Here is a 12901-nt window from a genome sequence, read left to right as displayed (position 1 = left end):
AGCTAGATATTTCCGACTCCCCCCAAAAAAACTAAGCCCTAACGTAGAAATCTTCACCACAACTTTATCCATTGGCTCCCCGACCACTACTCCCCCTCGGACAGCGCCTGCAGCCTTACCCTGCTGAGCTTTATCTAATCAGACATTTTTACATTAAATTTCTTCTAAGCCTGAAGGTAAGCCCAGACCGGGCCCAGTCCACTCTTTATATCTGACCCCGCGCTTCATTGCGGTCGGCCATAACTTTCGACTTTGCCCCGGTCTCGCATGTCTAGATATCCGTGGTTGGTGTTTTGAAATTGTAGGCACTAGTTTTCTTCTTAACAACTTTAAAAATTAATAATACTGGTTCTACTGATATTCAAATAAACATGTGCCATTACACGAATTTAATAACAAAGGATGTTGCTATACAGTGAAAAGAGGATGACTTGGCCAGAGACTGTGGAATTGTTTAACCAAGACTCAGTAATTGACAGGAAGTGGGTGCCCTTATGTAGGATGAGGTCATGGATATCACAGGCGTTTTTTACTTTGAACATTCATTTGTGAGGGTGTTCAGTACTATACTGGGAGTAAAGATGATACTACTGAATCATAAAGAGAATTAATGGGACAAGGTGTGGTGAGCTCCAATCTGTACTCCATCTCGTTGGACACTGGGTTCCAATCCTAACTACATTTTGTACACGGTCAGTATGCCTGGCATAGAGCAGCTCATTTGATTAGTGTGTCTGCTACAGGTAATTGTGTGCAAACTGTAGGTAACAGATTGCAACAGTGGGAGGGACAGCTTTGCTATCTCTGAACTTGTCATTGATTATGTCCAATATTATAAAAGTCAAAACTCAATTTACTTTGACGTGTCTGCTACACACTTAGTCACTGTACCTTTTTTGTAAGAGGGATGCACAGTTATTATATCCATGGAGTGATGTGGGGAAAGTACAGTTGTGTTCAGATACAACTGTTTTCAATCGGAGCAAGGATAGCTATGACTTTATTTTATAAAGTAGAAAACCTCTATGCCATTGACACACATTATATTAAATGGAGGGTAATTATGGCATCCTTGCAAACCAGACAGAAAATACAAATTAAAGTCGCACCTTGACACACTCCACCCTTCTCCGAATACTGGCACACAGGCATGAAACATTTTTGCATGTCAGGCTTCTAGCCTTCCATATTCCAGCCCTCCATCAAGAATCGTTCCACTTGCATTAGATGCAGTTCCAAGGTTTACTGCATTCATGTCTGTAAACAATATAGGCTGTGTATACGTACATATTAAAATTAAAATCTCTTGTATCTGTCCTAGACCTTTATATACTGGAAAAGGTGCACTGAAGCTTCCAGCGGGCAGCTAACTGGCACTATACAAACAACAAATAGATAACTTAAACCAATCACATCAAACTATCACCACAGTTCCAATAGTTCAGTTCCTGGGACCAATACAGATACTATTTATATTATTCAGGAAGACTTTGCAGTTTCTGTGCTTTGTTTATATTCTCTAGCAGTTGCCTGAAAACCACGGATGATAATTAGAATATATATAATGTGTCCTTTGAGTTTTGGAGTAAACTTTAGCAATGTGTACCAAGCTAAATGTAAAAAAGTGAGTAGTTTGAGAAATACAGCCTGGTGGTCTCGTTTCATCTCCAAAGTATTCCAATCAAGTACTACTGAAGGACATTTACCTTAAATTGGGAAGGTGCGGTATTTAAGCCAATCTTGAAAAACAGTCTCTCTGACCCCAAAAATTACCATCTAAATAATCTAATAGATGTAGGGGCAAAACTAAGCAAAAGCAATACACTAATAAACGAAGGATTGGATAGATTGTATTGAACAGGTTCCTATCAAGCAAGGTGTTTTCAAAGAGTGGCATTCAACAAATTGTTCTAGCCTCTTGGCGATGGGCCAGAAAGCAATGGAAACACAGGGGAATCTATTCTGTTGCTTAATGGATTTCCGATCTACCTTTAATTTAGTAAACTGGGAGACCCTATGAGGAAAACTAAGAGGCATGAATATATCCAGAAGCCTGTTAGAGGTGTTGAGACCACTTTACAGCGGGAACTGGGACGAGGTTGTAATAGATAAGCGTTATAACACAAACTCCCAATTGAGAAGGGCCTCCAACTGGGATGTATTCTAGCTCCCATCTTATTTGCATGTTGTACCTTGCTGACCTTCCCGCAACTCTATAGAAAATACATGCTTCTTGCCCTAAGAATTGGGATGGGGGAGGCATGTCCATTGTTTACAATATATAGATGATCTAGCAATTGTGGACATGAAGCAAATGGGACTGCTTAATAAATAGTGTCAGGAAAACGTTTAACAATTAATTTGGAGAAAACAAAAAAGTCTTTGTGATAGGGAAAATTGTAACCTCTTTAATTTTTCGACTGGGAAGGGGATAGTGGAAGAAACGTCTTCCTATAAATACCTAGGAATTACTTTTAATAAGAAATTAGATTGGAAAATGCATCTCAACACCTTAAAAACCTCGGGCACAGACCATGATTGAAGGGCTAAAGAAATTCAAAAGGGATTTTGGTGATCCTTCTTTAGATCCTGTGCTTAGGGCATATAAAGCGATAGTCCCACCACAAAGATTTGGTGCTGCGATTTTATACTTTAGTTGAATGCTTAATTGGGAGAAAACTGAAGGTAAATCTCTTAAAATTTTCCTAGGACTCCCTTTATGTGCCATGGTTCAAGCTTTAAGAGTTGAAGACAATTTGAAATCCTGTAACAGTAAGCAATGAACCCAAGTAGACTGTTTTAGCAAAGACAGTTAAGAGCAACTACATCAAAGTGTCAACCCTTTACACCAATGGGATTTGCCAGAACAAATTAAGGTAGGTGGGACATCTAAGGAACCGCTTTACTGCATAGCCAAATATTGTAAGATAAAAGATTTTAAGACTGAAGAACCCCAACTCTTATCGAAGAAGGGATTAAATGAAAAATGATCTATTGAATCCAGGCTTAGAGAACTAAGTTGCCAAGCCTTAAAGAGTTCCACCTTCTTTTTAAGAGAGTTCTGACAGGATTAAAACCATGTACCCATAATTTTTAGGGTTACTCAACTCCTCAGTGCAAAAGGTATTATTAAAATTCCGAATTGGGCTAAACCCATTTTTTCTCGCTGAGGCAGAGTGAAAACTCTCCTCGATGGAGATAGGAACTGTGGCTGTGGGCTAAGGCTGCGTTGTTCCAATGTACATGCATTGTATATATTTAAATCATCAAGACATTTATTTTTTAAGCCTGTTCCATTTAAATATGGAATAAATACAAGGATGGAAAAAAGAAGGTTTCTTATTTGATGTGCAAATTTTTTTACGTACTCCGGGTGGTCCGTAGGTTTCTCTTGGTTTAATACGCATAGGAAGATTTGTAAGTGTTTAACTGTCTAATGATTTTTTTAAACTAAATAATCTCTCACAGTTTAACAGACTATATATAGTATTAATAAACATTTTTTATAATTACTCGATAGCAGGCATATAACAGTCTGTGATTTTACTTTATCTGTCATCTAAAGAATTTACTATTATATGCTATCGCTTAAAATTCTAATCCAAGCATTAGTTTAAGATGTTTAAAAGGCAACTCGAATTTGAAAATATCATAATGCACTTAAGGTTTAAAAGAATTAGCAATATGTTGTTAACATTAAACCTGTAAAGCAGACAGAGAAACAATATTATGCTGCATACGAGACAAGCAATTCCTTTGAAGTTTCTTGATGTTCCTAAGTATGAGAGTCCTTATATTAAAAGTGATCATTAAACCAGGAATCCTCTCCCATGCGGATTCTTCAAGAGATAGGTGCACACTTGCAAAATAGCTACTATATCATCTGAAGGTGGAGCTTGACTCAGCATTCCCTATTTCCTCTGTCCTGATGGGGACCCAGCATGGTATCTTTTGCTTTAAGGGTTGGAACATTGATAAAAAAGAAAGGGGCAGATTACAATATCGGGTGGGCGGACCGCCGACCGATGTTGCAGCAGTCAGGAGACCCCCGACAAGCAATCGACGGTCCGACTGTCAAATTACTATTTGACTGCAGTGGTGGCGGTCGGAAAGTGCTTTTTTCCACTGCAGCCCAGGAGAAGGGCCGCGGCACAAGCCTCAGAGGAAAAAAACACTTTGTCACATCTGTGCACCGTGTGCAAGGCAATATTCTGCATGAATGTGTGGGGTCACTTTACAGTGGCCACAGGTAATAGGGGCCCTGCTTGGGGCCCAAACATCTGTTTCCGATGGCCTTTTCATGGCAGTTGGACCGCCAGAAAAGACTGTCGGAGAGGGATATCGTAACCCCTACAGCAGTACCTGCTTAGGCATCGCCTCCATGTAAGGGATACGATTCCGACCGCCGGCACAACGGGATCCTAGATCCTGCTGTAGGCTGCAGTCTTTCCACAAGACCTCTGCGGTCCAACCACCTGCATTGAAATGCAGTGGTCAGACCGATAGCCTGTCTGTCGGGAGGGGCACCACCAGCGGCCTGTCGGTGCCAGTCCGTCTGACTTTGTAATCAGGCCCAAAGTTTGGATTGTAACAAATAGGATCCCTGCTATGTGATAGATAATGGGAACCGTCCAGGTTCTGAAGCAAGTAATTTATTAAAAATGTTCCGTAGAGTACAAGAGCCCAAGACCGCTCCTCTCGCGTTCCCAGTGTTTCTGTCCAAAGGTAACTGTTTGACAGAACACCCAGAATGGCAAAAGCAGAATGTGGACACGACATTATATGTAAACATTCTGTGCCCCCATGAGAGCGCATGGGACACCTTACTACAAACAGCCTAAACACTAAGGAAGGACAAGTTAACTAACACAACAATCCCTTTAACCAAATGACCATTACTTGATTAACAACTTGGCTCCCACATTTCTTGAAGTTTGTACTCTAGCATCTAAACATTTGTGTTGTACTACCATTTTATTCAGACAAATTTGAATCAGTTTTAAGCACTGCACCATCACTCTTTTGTAGCAACTTTACTGGGTATGGTTGCAAACTATAATTTAGGTTTAAAAAAAAACTCTGCTTTGCTTGACGTATCTATTGCCAAGTTATTCTTTAGACTGATGTCCAAAACGTGCAACTTAGGTATTACCTGAAGCAGAGTTAAACAGTGATGTGCTCATTTGTTATGTAATTGAATCCGAAGGAACCAGTGTTACTTATTCAATGTACATGCTTAAAAGACATTTTCTCTCATAGTGACGAATAAAGTGTATGATTGTTTCCCGGCAATAATTTGATTTTCTGCCATACATGCAAATTAGATTTACTGATGTTTAATCCCACCCTTAAATCGATGGAGAATTGAATTACTATCATAAAAATGGAGATGCAGTTAAGTATTTTGATCCAGTCTATACAAAAGAAGACATAACCGCTGAACTCTAGACGACTTTGAGCAACATGTTCTGTGTAGATTAGCACAGGGAGCACTTTATTATTAGCCACAGATACTTTTAAGACAAATATGAATACTTTGACACTGTGCAGAACTGAGCTGAATTCTGATCACCTTCAACGAGCAGACACTGATAAATCTGAAACAAGCATCTGCAATGCAATAAGTCTCACAACTGCGTGATTTTGAGCTATTGGCATTGTAATGACAATGTCTTTTATTTGTGTTTAACAACCCTGCAATAATAAAATGCAATGTCATGTACAATACCAATAGGTCAAAGTTTCTAAAATGCGAGACCTATTGGATTGCAAATGATTGTTGTTTACAATCATCCCATGCAGTGCCTTCACGTTGATGGAGGCCACGCCCCTTTCTTTAGACAAGCCATGTCTGAAGAAAAGCCCGTGGCCTCTATTAAAGTGAAAAACATGGTATGGGGAGCTTTTACCAAAAAAGCATTTGTTTGTCAAGTTGACAAACTGCTTTTTTTGTAAAAGAGCCCCATAAAAGCACGCATGACGCATTGAATGTTGCAGGAAAGCATGTGGTGCCTGCAGTAGGAGAAACAATTCAAGAAACTAGTGCTTAAATAGTAAATAAGACGTACCGTGTAACAACAGAGTAAAAGGGCCAGTTCTCATGGGAGGTTACAAATGAAGACAAGGCGGTATTAAGGAGGGGCTAAGAAGCCTATTAAAGACTCAGAGGCCAGCATTTACAAAGGACAATGACACAAGCCAATGACAAATATGGGTGAAGAGTGGGCAGGGCTTCAGGTCCATACTCCAATACAGCATGGCTCGCAGCGCAGCGCATGCGCTGCCCAGGCTCGACTTAAAACGGCCAGAGAGCAGTTCCCAACTCGTCACTGGAAAGACTTGTAGCCAGATGAAGAGTCGACAGAGCAGGTAAGTTCATGAACAGATTTATTTATATATAGAACTCCCCTTGCGACCATCAGCAGTTCTTTCCCTGCCAGCCCAGCTCCAACTGCCTGTTGTCGAAATCCCACCGCGGTCATAGGAATGTAGAATCCGGTCATAGGTTCCACATTCCGACCTCACGCAAGTATAATACAAAGCCTGATGTGACAAAGCCATTCCACAGCACCATAAGTTATGGGAGGTACGAGTTCCAATCTTTACGTTTTGAAAATTGCCCCCAGAAAAATATACTCGCAGTTGCTATAAAAACTACATAGCATATTTATGGTGTTGCTCCTTTTCATCGGGTAATTCAGGCTCCTGTTCAGTTTATGATTAATTGTTTCACCCAAATATATATAACCAATTCTGATTAGTGGGCGCCTTGCAAAGCACAGTACCTGGGCATTAATGAAGATAACAACCACGGAATGACACACTGTGTGGTACAACAAAATATCTAGAGCTTGCTGGAGACCGGTAGGTGTTCTGTCTTGGAATCGAATGTCATCTGCATAAGGATACAGTACAATAGGTAGGTCCATAAAAATTGTTTAGCATTAACCAAACTGATACTGAAATGACGGAGCTTCAGATTAAATAGATGGGGCATGGGAACGAGACCTTGTTGCTCGCCCCTATCACACGACAAACTTGCTCCCATCAAATTATTTTACAGTCTGATTTGACTGTTTTTTCCCTTATTCACAATATGGCTCAGTTCACTAGGTTACAAACCAGACAGTAGTCCTCGAATACACAACAGAGTGCTGCCAACCATGTCATGAAGGTTTTTATGGCTACAATAATCAAAGCAACTACACCAAGCATTGTGGACACACCCTCGGAAAACCAATTTGATTACCTTACTATTGTCTCACTTTAATATGTGTTGGGGGAAAACTGATGGGCTGGAGCTTTGTTTCACTGCAACAAACTACAACCTTAAGTGCCAATCCAATTGGAAAAACTCTCTGAAACTGTTTGTTTCATCATTCATGCCAACGTATGTTTGCAACCCACTGTTCTCAAAGCACTGGTCATTTCCTCATGGCATTCAAGTTAAGGAGAATGAGACCAAACATGTTGTATTCCTTTTTAAAGTCCTATAGTTTTAATCAGTAAGAGCCTCGTTAAGAAACACGTATGTAATTGATATGCAATGTACCAAAAAAACTCCATAGTGTATGTCTTTTTTTCTGCTTATAGAGGCCATACGGAGTGAGCACAGAGTAAATCAGAAACTTCGAACACGTTTTCAGTGGGGTCCAGAGAATTCGAAAGAAATGCCTTTCATTAAAAAAAACACTGCTTGCATGTATGTGTGTTTCTGATTGAGGCAACACAGTGAGTGGCTGCTTTACACAAATTATTTTACTCTGGAAGCTCAAAAATGCGAATACTAATAGAACTTTCACTTTCAAATAGCTTTATTCGAAAGCATGTATCATAAAAGCATGGAACAGCATCTATGCAATAAAAACAAATCTGTACAATAAAGGACCAATGTAGTACAGAGGGTTGTTTAAAAGTCTCATGAGATAAAATTAATAGCAGCATATTTAGTTAAAAGCTTTAAACAAATTTCATAAAAAGAATTCATTCTAGGATACTTTGTACATATAAGGGAGAAATCAATCATAGTAAGCAGTGTATAAGAATATTTACGATGCTAGTGCTATCTATGTCAAAGTTAATATTTTGAGAGTTAAGGGGCAGACCAGTACAGTATATGGTTTATACACCTATGATAAGTCGTAACTGTCTACATTGGGGTCACACCTCAAGTAGCTCTGATTCTAATTAGCCAGGCTCAGCCTAAAAACGTAGCCACTCGGCATGAAAATAGGATACTAGGATCAGATTTTAGAATGCGCAGAGCGGACCGGTAGTCGCGAGTGCCCATGTCGCTGCATATTGGTTTTAACCACTTGCTACTAATAAAACTGTTTCTGTGTCACAGAAAGACAACTAAACGTAGTCGAAAGACAACTAAACTCATTCGTCATTCTCTATTCCAAGTGTTATCGCATAACAATTACCGTTATGACTTGTGATTGTTATGGGATAACGCTTGGAATAGAGACTGACGAATGAGTTTAGTTGTCTTCTTAAGAAGTCTACATATTATATTTAGCATTGATGTCACCTTTGTTATCAAAGGGAGCTAAAATGTGAAGATAGGTAGATATGTGGGGTCTGGTGGGTCAGGGAACCAATGCAGCCATTTCAGGGAGCTGGAAGTGGCCTCATGTTCACAGGTACTAATCTTAGTAGGTCGTCCGTTGAGCGTTTCATTTGTCTGAGATTGATAAAATGAGTATCAATATGTTGGATAACAATAAACATTGATTGTTGAACCAACAATCCCTGATAGGTCAACGTGAAGTACGGATGCCATGTTATGCTACATTACTTGCCTCTATTTGAATAATACTGAGCAAATTGGCACATAATGTTGCTTGCTTTAACGGCATAATCTAGTTTTCCACTGTAATGTAATTTCGGTAGCCATCCGTATAACCTATTAAGGTGCTATTGAGAGGAATTCAATTTGAGGAAAGGATCTGTATAACGCCCTAAAACCAAGGCAAAAATATTGCCATGGCCTTTCATCACGTTTACTGCACACAGTTGGCAGTGGGGTGTAAATAGACGTATTTCTTATCGGCATATCTTCTTCTACGTTTTAGAGCGCTGGATTTCTGGCGTGTGGCAAGACCCCGATGCAGTTCCATGGACTACCTCAAACCTCAACCTTCTGCCTGTTTAATGAGAACAGCTGTTTCATGCATGTGCTTAGAAAACACATCTGTGAGCTAAAAACCGAAGTGCTGGTTCCTTATCACCAAACCAATGATTGCGTTTATGAAAAGTATTTATAAAAGGCAGACATATTTTCATTTTTCACGAGTCCAGATGGCTGCACACTCCATGTATTCGGTGCAAATGAATATGTAAGTGTAAATGGTATTTACAAATCAGGCCCACAGAAATGGAAATAGACCATGTTCAAAAATGTATGAGGTTACAAAACTCGCTTGTTTCTCCCTATGACATAAGTTCGTACCATTTGCACCCAAAAATATTTATGGCAGTTTCAGTATTTAAGACTTTGTGAATTGAAAATATGAGCTTTGACACATTTTGTCCAACACGGAGAAAAAAAATTAAGTGAGAAAAAATACGGCAACTTACATTTACAGGAGAGCAGTGACAAAAATTATGATTATTTATAGGTTTCAGGATGGAGGGTTAATATGCAGATGTTTAGCCACTATACTGCAATCAACTGAGACGTGCCAGTTTATATTGCGCAAGTAAATCGGCTGCAGGCTCAAACAAAACACCGACTTAACAATAAAACGTAGGCGGCTTTATCTGGCTGTAGCGGCGGTCTCCATTCAGTCCATAATGTGCTGCGCTGCGCGGCAGTGGTTTATGAAAACCAGCCGCGCGGTGCCAAAGAGACTCGGAATGCTGACGTCCGAACATTGTAAAGAGACGGTAGGGCTGGTGTGACGTGAAGCAACCTAGGGCAAGAACGGGGGAACCGATAAACAAGAGACGTGTGTCGAGTAGCAGAAAGGGTCATGAAAAGGGTCACTCACTTGTGTGATAGACACAAGGTAACAGCGCTAGGAAGGGGGCGGAGTGACGTGAGGCTGAGGCGGCCAGGGAGCAGGTATGGAGGTACAATGACCGAGCGCACGGGAAGGAGTGCAGTGAGAAAGAGTAGATGCAGCGTGGGAAGGGGACAAGTATGATGTATACAGCCAACTAGAGCGCAAGGGATGTGGCTGAAGGCTTGAGAGGGCTGGTATGAGTAAAGAGAACCAAGTCATGCTTTTGCAGAACGATCATCCTCCTGCACGGTCAGATAGTCAGTGAGCAAACGAATAAGAGTGGATATGATGCAGATTCACGCAGAGGTGCTTACAGAAGGCGAATGGATCTTGCTCTAGCATCCAAAAAGGTGACCAGAAGGTGTAAAAGTGGGCTCTTATGCAAACCCAAAGCGCAGTCTGAAAGAAAAGGGTACAAACATCCAGGGCCGGACCTCACTTTTTATTTGTTTACATAAACAACGATGTTTTAATCAAAGACATAAAATGCCATATTGATTCTCTTCAAATCGACGAGCGACTCAGAAATCTTTTTCAGAATGATTTTTCACTAATGCCCGGTCAATACAAATTGCGCCTTAAGAGCAGTTTAATATGGTGCCTGGCCCTCATTTGGACCACAAAATTCTAACCTTGAGCACTCGGGTCTCGTTTGCTGCTTGTTGCATCAAGAGGAGTACGAGACAATAAATTAAAAGGAAGAGCCTAGCCACGGGTCGGCTCTGACTCCAAGAGCCCGAGTAAAAGCCTAGCCTTGATTATATTTGGCATGTAAAGTATGTAATAAACATCAAGTTAGAGTATAATAAATTGTTTTAAGCACTAAAAAATAGTGCATTTCTTTACACGTGGAAGCATCTCACCTTAGTACATCAGATTATATCTCAGCATTGAGAAATATTACAAGCGAGAGTATTTTAAAACACGCTGAGAAACATTCCCCCACGCTGATGACAATGCTAACAGTAAAGTAAGAAGTAAGTTAGTTGCCTTGTGACCCTGTGTGTGGCCTAGATTCTTAGTATGGATGGAGCAAAATGATAGGCTATTAACTCACTAGAAGAGAGGTTGTTGTACAGTGCACATCCCGGGCGCACCATTTGAATGAACGCTCATATGTGATAATGTACAACTTACGTATTTGAATTTGCGCTTGATAATGAACAATGAGGGAGTTCGGCGAAATAAATGATTTGCCTAGGATCACATAATTCAGCGAAGCAAAAAAAAAATGGGATTGATTCCAGATTTCTAGGTTCATGCATAATGCAGACTCCTGCAGCCTGCTGCACAGAGAGGCCACAAACCTTCAGAGGCATCCATTAAGCCCAAGGGGCCCCTGATCATATTGTGCAGAAGGGAGGTTGGGGAGGTTGCATTATGCCACTGGTTTCACAGTGTGCAATTCAGCCACTAGACGAGTATCTCTTTCGTACAACAAATGCTAATACTGCCACCTTAATTCTTGAAGGATGAGATTAGAGACAAGGTGACGGGCAGGACATCATTGTTGCCACTTTTAGATGGGCGAATCTCGCTCAACACTCAGAAATATACAACCTTATATACCCTTTTTCGGGGCATGGAGATTCGCCAGGATTCGAACCTTGTTGCCCATGTTGGAGGGTCTGTAGAAGCTGCAGTCATATGTCCTCCCGTGAAATCCCGGTTAGACTTGGGCTTGAGGTTCCAAGAGGATCTCCAACCGAGCCAGGCACTTGGCTCGAGCTGTCAGTGGCTTGACCACCTCTAGTAGCATGCCACATTAGGGGAGGTGATGTCTTAAATTGCCATCTCTGATTTTCGTGCCCGTCCGTGTCTCAGATGTAGCTCAAGTAAACCCTCTGCTGGATCCCCAAATGTCTCCTTACCTGGAGTGAGACGCACCCCTTCAACAGGATCACAACCTGCCGCTCACCGCGTCGGCCAGGCTCGGCCCTCAACGCGAGCCTCTTAAAGGCACCAGCTGTGCGACACAGGGCACAGAAGTGCGGCAGCATCCCGTAACCACCAGCTGACAGAGCCGGGTTCGGACTCGGCTAGTCCCTGTTCCCGGAGATTTGCTGACAGCTCTGAGTCGCACCTCTCAGCAGTGAGTCTACATCTGCGCTTAACCCCCATATCCGCATTCAAGCCAACATCTCTGAATCAGTCTTGTATAATTGAAACCCGCACCCTTCACACCTTTCAAAGTAAATCTCACTCTCCTACCAGGAAAGAGCCGGCGTCATCCCAGTGAGTACTTCAAAACGTGCCAGGCTAGCAAGGCTGGGGTACTCACCAGCAGCAGCTCCAGTGACAGCGCCTCGCTCCCTGGATCTATGTAACACACAGCGAGGCTGTAAACAGCAGCCCCATCCCTGACCTACTTTCTGCCTTCACTAAATGTCGCACCACTAACCTACTTTTCAGCCAATGACGTTCACCGATGACCCAGGGAAAAAGTCCGCCAATCAGGGTGCGCTCTTGGTCTGCCCTAGCCAATCCGCAACTGCAGAAGAGCTACCTGCATTTCAGTTGCATCACTATCTGCTTTATCCTTTATTTGTAGACCGAGAATCCCGGCGGGAGGGGTGAGGGCTAAGCGCAGTTATCACGTGACGCAGCGGCAACAAGGAATCTCCTATCCGCCATCTTGCTTAAGGGTGCTGTGCTGTAATGAAACGTGAGTTCGTATATTTGCTGCTGAGAAGCACGTTACCTGCAGATTCAGAAATTGTATCTCAGCAATTGGTTAATGCTCTCACTGCAGTGATCAGATTGCGACGTCCTGGAAGCAAGCTCTTATACCAGTTACACAACCTTCTGAGTTAGAGTCTGTGGCCAAAGTCGGTTTCACAGCTTTGAAGTTTCCTTTTTTCCACACTATAGGGCAGTCAGTCAGTCAAATA

At 41.7% G+C, this 12901-nt stretch overlaps 1 protein-coding gene across 5 annotated transcripts in view; it reads right to left on the bottom strand.

Moving 5' to 3' along the window:
* Positions 1-12440, bottom strand: part of BMAL1 (basic helix-loop-helix ARNT like 1) — a 503136-nt gene extending 490696 nt beyond the window's left edge. For 2 of the 5 annotated variants that reach the window (XM_085648204.1, XM_085648205.1), the window contains exon 1: positions 12292-12412. The gene's annotated coding sequence lies outside the window, so the exon portion shown is untranslated. Of the gene's footprint in view, positions 1-11881 lie in introns of all 5 variants that reach the window. The other 3 variants (XM_085648206.1, XM_085648207.1, XM_085648208.1) reach the window with 3 other exon arrangements.
* Between the last annotated feature and the right edge of the window lie 461 nt (positions 12441-12901).

The sequence above is a fragment of the Triturus cristatus genome, chromosome 3_2, assembly GCF_964204655.1.
Source record: "Triturus cristatus chromosome 3_2, aTriCri1.1, whole genome shotgun sequence".
Lineage (NCBI taxonomy): Eukaryota > Metazoa > Chordata > Amphibia > Caudata > Salamandridae > Triturus > Triturus cristatus.
This window is presented reverse-complemented; position numbering and strand designations above follow the sequence as displayed.